Source organism: Sorex fumeus, unplaced genomic scaffold, assembly GCF_029834395.1.
Source record: "Sorex fumeus unplaced genomic scaffold, SorFum_2.1 ptg000034l, whole genome shotgun sequence".
Lineage (NCBI taxonomy): Eukaryota > Metazoa > Chordata > Mammalia > Eulipotyphla > Soricidae > Sorex > Sorex fumeus.
Genome location: NW_026606091.1, coordinates 28303719 through 28312080, shown reverse-complemented (window position 1 = coordinate 28312080; position 8362 = coordinate 28303719). Strand labels below are relative to the sequence as shown.

Below are 8362 nucleotides of genomic sequence, written 5' to 3'. Positions count from 1 at the left end.
CTCACCAACCCATTTCACAGACTAGGAAATTCACAGCCCAGAAGTCTGAAGTGTTATGCCCCCAAAATACCCCAGGGTGGAGGGGAGCTGATGGCCGGCAAACCCTGCACCCTCTCACAAAACTCTTGGTGTACAGCAACTTTTCGTGGGCTCGCGGTGAAGACATGTTGGAAAGATAGGTGATAATTGGAGATGATAGGAGACTCGCCCAGCTCCAAGACTGGGGAATGTTACCCAGACCCCTTCCACTGTTGCTGAGACACAACTCAATCCTGGCTGGGCTCCCGGCTGGCCACCCCTCAGCCCTCAGACTCCAGGCGGCGCTGCGCCCGCTTCTCTCACCCCAGCTCAGTCCCCTTGGCCCCCACTCGCATCCGCAGTTGTGCTCTGGGTTCACCCGTTGTTCCTGGAATCTCCTGCCTCCACCTGTCCTTGCAAATGTTGTCAACGATGTGGCTGTTTCGGGCGCACCCAGAGGCCGGTAAACCTGAGAGGAAGCAGACAGTCAAGGACCCCAGACCTTCAACCGCACCCAAACTTCATGGTCCACAGCCCCGACTCTTGGTTCCTCCTGCTCATCTCGGGGGCTGCTCATTTCTCACCGCCATCTGCTGCTCCGGGCCCCTTACAAAGTGGATTCTTTCCTGGTTTGGACCCACTGGAGCCCTCCTGGCAGTGCTGGCAAGGACACGAGGGACAACTAGAAACAAGCGTTCTATGTCCCGGCCCTAGAGCTCTCTGCATTTTCATGGTCGTAACATTCTGGGGACTGGACAGCTGACCCCATTTCCTCTGGCTGCCCGCAGAGCAGGACACAGGTGCGGAGGGACGTGGAGACTCGCCCAGCTCCTGCTCCCAGCCTGTCTCCCCTGTCACAGTGCCCCATTCACAGGGCCCCTCCCTGAACACTCGAAGTCACTCCTCCCCGCCTTGCCCTCCTCAGACATCACAGGCTTCAAGATCCTGGTGCTGTGCACCAGCCCAAATCACTCTCCCCTAAAAAATGACGCTCTGCCAAGCAATCTTGCGCCTTTATAAGATACACTTGATGTTTTAAAATTCTGTTCTTTCAGGAGGGGCTCTCTGGGGACTCCCATCCCAGAGTCCTGGAGACCCTGAGGAGGACAGAGGCTGCTGGGGACAAAACGGCCGGAAGACTTGCTGGAAATGGGCCCGGGCTTGATCCTGTGGCCTCGGGGCCATACACTGACCAGTGCAGGGCCAACGCAGGGCCTTTTCTTACAGTCCATTGCGCTCGGCCAATTTCCAAAGATCCCCTAGAGATGACACCTAGAGGTGACCCGTAGATGTCCCGTAGAAGGGTCACCATCTGGAGGTGACCCCTAGATGAACCCTCGAAGGGTCAACAGGGGGAAGGTGTGATGGGGCCACTTCTCCCTCAAGCATCCTTGAGAGAGGGTGCCCCGAGGGGCGGGGCCACGAGCTTTTTTTATAGGTAGGGAAGGGGGCGTGGCCTCGGGGCTGCAACCCCATTGGCCAGGGAGAAATCTAGAGCTCCCAGGGGTAACCTCACTATGAAGGCTGCACCAGCCTCTGCCCTGGTGGGCCTGACGGTCCTCCCCAACCCCACCCGGACCCTTGGGCACTGCCCCCTACCGACAATGGTGGCTTGGAACTCTGTGGGCCCCACGGTGAGCCAGGAGCACTGACCCATTCAGTCTCCCATAGCTCAGTCCACGACTTTCTCTTTCCCAGAGATCACGCCCAGGCTGGGGTGCAGCTGCCAGGATTAGCCCCTGAGCAACCCTAGGTCTGGCCTGGCTGCTGCTGTGGGAGCCCAGTTAGCCTGGCAGAGGGGCTGTCCTGGTCGCTGTCCCCACCACCCCTCACTGCCCAGGCCTCTCTCTCTCCTTTCTGTCCTTGGAGCCCCTACCCTCCCTGCCCTTCCCCTCTCCTCTCCTCAGACCCGCAGAGTTCTTGCTCCCGCCTTATCCGGTGTCCACGTACTCTCTGTCCTTCTGTCTCTGCTTCCTGCCAGACTGGCAGCAGCCAGTTTGTGAGGCCTTTGAGCCCCCAGACCCAGTCAGTCCTGACCAGTTCCCCCTGTTGCACAGAGACTTCCCTTTCTGAGTCCTGGAGAGCTCTTAATGACCCCATAGAACCTCCCCACCCCAGCTCTGCCCCTTTCTCTGAGGCTCAGTCCATCCTACTGGGAGCTGGACACCAGACTTGGCCTTGGGGAAGCTGGACACTTCTCTGGTGTTGCTCCCGGCCTGTTCTGGAAATCCCTCTCAATACACACACTCCCAACTAGGGCCACTCAGCCTGGCCACGCTGCCCTCACGAGTCCTGCAGCCTGAAAGGAATCCCAACTCCCCCATATCGCCTGTGCCCACTATGGCACCCCAGAGTGCCCCTGTCCTCCCTGCCCTGAGCACATTCAGCCCCAGTGGTCTGTGGCTGTCTCCTGTAGCTCTGACATCTCCCTCTCTCACTTTCGCTGGGCTGAGATTCAAATCCATCTCTGATGGTGGGGCATAGGGTCACTGTGGGCTTGTGCTGTCTGGGGAGCCTGTGGGCAGTGAAGGGTTCCACACTGGGGTGAGGCTCTGGGCAGAGAAAGTCCATCCAGTCCTTGAGAGGTTTGGGAAATACCTGGAAGTTTGCAGGTCCTTTACCTGAGGCATGATCTTGCCACTAGGGGGCCTGGCACCCAGGAAGCATTGGGGGCAAGGTGGGGGCTCTTCCCGGTGGGCACTGCAGAGGGGGTGTAGACGCAACAGGTACCATGGGCATGGGCATGTCATGTCAGGTTCTGATCCATGGGGAGACCCCCACAGGACAGCTCATGCTTCATCAAGAAGCATGAGCCGTTCCCTGGCAGGACCCGCCCCATCCGATGCCACACACCCACACAGGCTGGGATGCATCCATTTGTAGAAACAATCTTGGAAACAGGACAGTGTCTGTCAGGGAGATTGATTCAGCCCTCTCCCCTCTCTCTCCTCTGCCACCAATTCATGATCCCCTAAACTGTCCCAGGTAGTGCCTAGAACTCAGTTGCTGACTATTCAGCCTCCATCCTTTTCAGGACTTCCTTTCCCAGAATAGAAACAGTGCACTGGAGGAGGGGGAGCTCTCGGCTCAGACTTTTGCTTGGTCTGTAGCCCAAGAACCGAAGGTTTGAGTGTTGCCTCGTTTTCTCTGGGCCAAAGAGGAGTAGATGGTTGTACCCAAGTGCGGTTTTGAAAATCAGATGATCTGAATGAGTGTTTGCTCTAAGCACTGAGATACTTCCAAGTACTGCTTGATTGACCCTCATGGCCTGTGTACATACCTGAGAGGTTTGGGGTTTGTTGGGATCTCTATTTGCTCCAGCCTTTGTGATCAGGAGACCCTGTGGTGCCAGGGGACGTTCTTGACCTCATGCATCCCAAGCCTGTACTGAGTCTCCTGAGCCTTCTCTCTGGCCTTCTGGACAGAATTTTAACTCAAAAAGTGGAAAATGCCCTGGACCATGCAAGGACAACCCACAAACCGGAAATATCTCAACATTTAGGTGGGAAAGCAGGGGTGAGAGGCATTCTCCACTCCTCTCTCCTGGGATATAGTCTAAGGTGGGGGTGGGGAGGTGGTCATTTATTATTGCTACTCTTTGAACTATTTCTATGGGGGTGAGTATTTCTGCTCCTGGGACTCCTTATTGTGTAGTGCTGGAGGACATGTCTCCTATCTGAGCTCTGTTCTCTGTTGTGGGTTATTTCTCCCCCCAGAGCTCTTGTGTTTAGTATTGGAAAACAATTTTCCCCAACATCCCTAGTGTTATTTTCTGGAGGAAATTTCAGCTCTGCTCATCCCTGGTGCCAAGTAATTGTGAACATTTCTGTCCCCGGAACCCTGCTGTCTATTGTTAGGGGAAACCTCTGCACACCATGTCACTGGTGCCTACTGCTTGGGGCCTGTTTTTGCCTCCCAGACCACTAGTGTCTATTATTGGGGGACATTTCTGCCCTCCACATCCCCGGTGCCCAGTGTTGGGGGACATTTCTGCCTCCAGATGCACAGTCTTGCCCACACTACCAGCTTGTCCTTCTTGACTGTTACCACCTCCAGCTCCTCGGGCTTTATGATCTCCACTGTGTTCGCCTCCACTTCAGTGCCCTTAGATTGACTGAAACTGGATAGACTGCGGGGCAGCCCCAGGCTCTCAGCCAACCAAGGGAGGTGGAGGGCTCGGGGGCAGAGTCAGCCTGGTTCCGACCCCCAGGGTGTCCTGCCTCCTGACCCCCATTGGGGGCTTCTCCCTCCTGAGGACCCTGACACACATTTTCAGGACACTTTTGTGTCAAAGCAGCAGCCAAGTCCTGGCCTGAATCAGGCCACTGTGGAATGTCCAAGTGGACTGTCAATGCAAGGCAGAGTCACAAGTGGAGGGCCAGTGCTGTCACCCCCTTTCCCTCCCTCACCCCTTCCCACTAGCAGGGAAATCCCTCTTATGGCCTCTAAGAACTTGAGCAATCCTTCCTTAGGGCACTGCGAAAAGGCCGGCCCTGTCTGCTTGCAGCACTTTTCTTTGGGTGCTGGCACCACACCCAGACATTCTCAGGCTTTACTCCTGACTTAGCTCAGGGACCATACCTAGTGGAACTAGGGGGGCCCATTGATCCAACGTCAGCAGTGTGCAAGACGATCACTTTATCTGCTGGACTAATGCCCTGCTCCAAGCAGTACTTTTCTTTCAGCTGCTTCCCACCTAAATCTCCTTCCTGTAGAGTTGGGCACCCTTAAAGATGCCTCACTCCCCCTTCTGTACGGCACAGTGCCCAGGGAGACAGCCCCGTGGAACCCGAGGCTTCCACTCCTGAGCACTTTCAGACTTTTCAAGAATGGGCCCCAGGGATATTGCAGGGGTTAAGGTGCTTGCCATGATACGGCCCAGCACTGTTCAAGTCCTGATACTAGGATCTCCTGAGCCCTGCTGAAGAGGAGAGGGGACCTCTGCCCACATTTCCCGCAGGCTAACGTCAGACAGAGCAGGAGCTGCCATGAGGCACAGGGTCTGGGAGAGACAAAGACAGGCACGGAAATCACTCGGGATGGCCCAGAGGTGGTCTGTCACTCTGTTCAACTTAGAAACCAGGGAAAATCTCCCAAATTTTCCTACGTTATTGATATGCTCCAGATCTTCTCTGCACCAAGAAAGCTTGGTCATTTCTTGTTCCATAATCTCCTGTCAGCTGCTTACTAATACCCCGACGCCCATCAGATCTGCTGTAAAACGGATCTCTCGCCTTGTGCGGTGTTCAGACTTTGGAACTATTCATTCCATTAGCACTATTATCTCATCATGTTCTCCCACTTGCCAAAATGTGCCTTTTTTTCCTTTATGGGTCACACCCAGAGATGCACAGGAGTTACTCATGGCTCATGCACTCAGAATTACTCCTGGTGGTACTCAGGAAACCATATGGGATTCTGGGAATCAAATCCAGGTGAGCCGTGTGCAAGGCAAACACCCTACTCACTGTGCTATCACTCCAGTCCCAGCTTCTTGATTTTTAGTTAGCTTTAGGCAGAAATTTTGGCAAAGTACGTATGTGTTCATAGTCGTTAAAAACTCAAAGTTATATTAGTGCTGCAATTCTCATTTGTGAAACAACAAAACTCACTACCAAGCAGGGGAGAAAGCAAGACAAGACCAAAAGGAAAAAGAGCAACACCCAAGCAGTGGCACCTGGTGCACAGGAGGAGTTGGCAGAGAGCATGGCAGCTGGGTGGCACTGCCACTCATCCAGTGGAGACAGCACTAACACAGTGGAGTGGTTAAGGCCAGGCCCCAGCACCTCCTGTGGAGACAGCACTACCCCAGTGGAGTGGTTAAGGCCAGGCCCCAGCACCTCCAGTGGAGACAGCACTACCCCGGTGGAGTGGTTAAGGCCAGACCCCAGCACCTCCAGTATGCCCTTGGTCTAGAGGAGGCGCGAACTGGCAGGGCAGACAAGGGGCGAGGAGTAAGAGGGGAGCCGGAGCAGGAGCAGGGGTCAGGGGTGGAGGATGCGGAAGGGCAGAAGGCAGGCCCCAGATCATTGCCCCAGAGGGCCATGACATGCTGCAGGAGAGAACAAAGTGCCAATATGACACCAGGCAAGTTGTGACCCTCTATGAATGGGAGTGGCAGACATTCAAAGTTGGGTAGCTTCCAGAAATGTCTACTGACATCAGGACCACTTGGACAGTCTGACAGAGTCACAGGGAGTCCCCAGGAAGGCAGGGTAACTTTGTACCTACACTCCCAAGAAAAGCCTCGTGGAAACCGTCGCCCCATGACCCCCAAGACAGGGCAACATAGGAAGCAGAGCTCATTGAAGGTATCGGAGGTGCAGCGCTTCCCTGCTTTTACTGGACACGAGAATCCATGGTCTCAGCAGATGCTGGGGGTTCCATATGGAAAACAAGGTTCTCTCTGTTCCTCATTTTAGTATCTTATTGGCAGTAGATCTCCAGACAGAGCTAGAAGCGCAAATAAATGTCCACTTTGACACTGTGTATTCCCACTTTGGATAATACCCTCTCCAGGCGCTCTCTAATGGCAGTATCATGCCCCTCTGCTGGTAAACTCATGCTAGGAGTGAGCCTCCAGAGACAGCGACAATGTCAGGTAGACCGTGAGGTGTGGCTAGGGATAGGGAAAGATACTGCACAGGTCTGGGAGGCAGGAATAGTGGTGGGATGCAGCTCAACTGGGAGCAACCCATTGGCCTCAGTTGAGAAGTCATGAGCTGCGCCGAGTAAGTGTGGTCGGTCCTGCTGGTCACATTGTGGTACCCAGCCCTTCCACTCTCTTGAGTCTGTTTTCCTCTAGTGCCCAATGATTGACTGGCCTGAACCTCAAAAGATATGCTTCCCCCTTTGTAAATTGTTCCAGGAAGCAGACCCCTGTTTGCCTTTGGGCCAAAGGATCCAGAGACAGGAGGAAACCTCCGTCACTGTGGACCCGTTGCCCAAGGATTCAAAAACTCAGCCACCTTCTTCAGGAAGACCCTGGCTCTGGACTTAAGAAAATCCTCGTTGGAGCCCTGGAATGGACCATCCTGCAATCTGTAGATGATAAGGTCCTAGTGTCAGAAGCCTAAGAGGACTGAAAGAGAGTCTCAGAGGCTCTGTTGCAGCTCTTGGTTGAGGCTGAGCACCAGACCTCCTGGAAGAATGAGCATTTAGAAGTGAAAAAAAGAAAAACAAATAACCCAAAAAATCCCTTTCAAATCAGCAGTAGGGCTCTAGAGGCATAGAGGTTGATCCTCTTAGTGCCTGAGAAAGGGCACCAGGCTCTAGGTGCCCTGACCCAGGGTAGGGCCATTGGCAGAGGTCTGGGCATACCTGTCTCTGAGGCAGGGGGCTCTGATCTCTCGCTGTGCCACAGAGGTAAACAAACTATCTACCTCCAGGTCCCCATTCAGGGGTGACAGTGACGACTAACAAAGGGCCCCAGTGGCTACCAATTGCCCAGATGGCACAGTCCCTGGGATTATGATGTGAAAACCCACATCTAACTTTTGCGACTCTAGATTTTGATGTGAAAACCCACTCTAACTTTCGCGACCCCAGCCTTTCTGCTTATTGGATGGGACCCCATCCTCTGACTTGCAAGAAGCAGTGGACTAAATCTCTTGCTCAGAACCACTGTACAGTTCAGGAGCAGTTTCCAACATGAGTGGCATCCGGATAAAGACCATAAGAATGAAGCCCTGAATCCCTCTGGAAAGACTTGGGGGGGGGGGCGCTCGGGGAGGGATAGGGACAAGCACGAAACATGGTGAGACCCCACGATCTCTTAATTTTCATATTAAAAGGTAAAGGTAAAAGGTAAAGGCACTCCCGTTGATCGTCGATTTGCTCAAGCGGGCCCAGTATCGTCTCCATTGGAGACTTTGTTGTTACTGTGTCTGGCATATCGAATACTCTCGGAAGCTTGCCGGGCTCTCCGAGAGGGGCGGAGGAATCGAACTCGGGTCGACCATGTTGACCGCTTGTAAGGCGACCGCCCTACCACTGTGCTATCGCTCTAGCCCCCGGAGCTTCTTGGCCTTTTGGCTAAGATCAAGTGTAGTATCTGTTCATATTAAAAATTGAAATTTATTTCTTTGGATTTATTTTTTGATTGGGTTATTATTTTATGTTTTGAGTTTGTTCCTGCACATATGGATGTGTTGGAGGCTGTGTACCTTTTTTTTTAATGCAAGAATTTTCTTTTTATTATTTTTTTATCGATTGTAGCCTGCCCACAGGGCAGAGTCTGGCAAACTCCCGTGGTGTACCAAATATGCCAACTACCAGTAACAATGATGGGTCTCATTCTCCTAAGTAGCCTTGAATATAATCTCAGGGCTAGGATGAAAGAGAC

At 53.5% G+C, this 8362-nt stretch overlaps 1 pseudogene; it reads left to right on the top strand.

The window, feature by feature from the left end:
• Positions 1-8032: 8032 nt before the first annotated feature.
• On the top strand, positions 8033-8113 carry LOC130026658 (uncharacterized; annotated as a pseudogene).
• Positions 8114-8362: the final 249 nt, after the last annotated feature.